Genomic DNA, 1,417 nt, shown 5'->3' with positions numbered 1-1,417 from the left:
GGGACACAATGTGTAGGGAGGGTTGCATCGAATTTTTAGAAAAAATATTTTAAAAAACTAATCTTTTAAATTTTTTTTTATAAAAACTAATCGCATAGAAGAGCTGTTATTTGTGAAAGTATCCACATTGTGTATATTTAAGTTTATCGCAATATTCGTGGGTAGGATGGGACCACGTTAGAGGGGTTCAAGTTTTACACAGGAAAAGAATTCATAATATGCTCCAACATTCAAATGCTGTAATACATACGTATTACCTTCATCTTGACATATTGTTGATTCTTGATTGCTTAGATTGTGGTCCCTGGATAATGTTGGGTCCTATGGTGTAGGTTTATAGATATCTGAACAATACTTTAAGTTCTTCTTGAGAACTGCAATACTCAGTTTGTTATATGACTAAGAAAAAAATCCTTTTAAAAAAGGAGCTCAATGTTCAACATAAGGATATATGGAAACCAGTTTGAAATATTTTTATACACGATCTTATCAACTTCATCTTCCAGATATTTCGTATATGACCACATAAGTCTGATTACATTATGGCAATTGTTGCTCAGGTGAGTGATGTGGCCAATGGGCTTCTTGTAATCGTCTAGTATGAAATGTATTTTATAGTCATATAGAAAGCATATTATTTAGTATACATTGTATTAATGTAATATTGACCTGAGTATATTTATGCAGATCAAGTGTCATTAAATTAAGAATGGTACTGTACATACAAATGTTACAATTGCGTTTAAAGATAATACATATACATGTATAGCATATATTTCTGGAGTATAAACGCTATTTTTATTTGTTTCTAAACATGATTGTTTCTTTTCTTTTACGGAACAACATTTTCGTTTTTAGTATATATTCGTGTGTATTCTTTTTCATTATATGTAAGATTTTGTATAGTTTGCTGGGTTTTTTTTCTTTTTAACACACATATGAGAAACGTTTAAATTAGCTTTTTGATGAAATTCGGTGTGTCAGTTGTTATTCATATTGTCTTTTTGGCCTTTTCATGAGAGTACACAAAAGATAAAACAGGGATGTCGTACAAAATATATTATTTTTTTAGAATCATATTCAATAAACATGCATACTAATTACATAAGCCTACCTATTTGAGCAATTTTAAGTTGCTCAAATATTAACCCTTTGGGATAAAAGGGCTTCTATTAAGGCGCAAAGTTTGTTTAGGAAATGAATAGGATAAATCCTTATAAAACATGCTTAAAGCAAACAGGGAGGCCAGAACATTTATTTTAGAAATCAGCAGTTATATCATTAGGTTTGAAATTATTTTTGAATATTCCATGCAGTGCAGCTTAGTATTTTGTCTGCTGTTAATAAGATTATCGATTGAAATTCATTCAGAAACAAAACAAAACTTATTTTTAAAATTACATGATCCAGTTTATTC

Source organism: Crassostrea angulata, chromosome 2, assembly GCF_025612915.1.
Source record: "Crassostrea angulata isolate pt1a10 chromosome 2, ASM2561291v2, whole genome shotgun sequence".
In the NCBI taxonomy this organism is placed as follows: domain Eukaryota; kingdom Metazoa; phylum Mollusca; class Bivalvia; order Ostreida; family Ostreidae; genus Magallana; species Magallana angulata.
The sequence above is the reverse complement of the archived record's forward strand: the minus strand, read 5'-3'. Positions refer to the sequence as shown.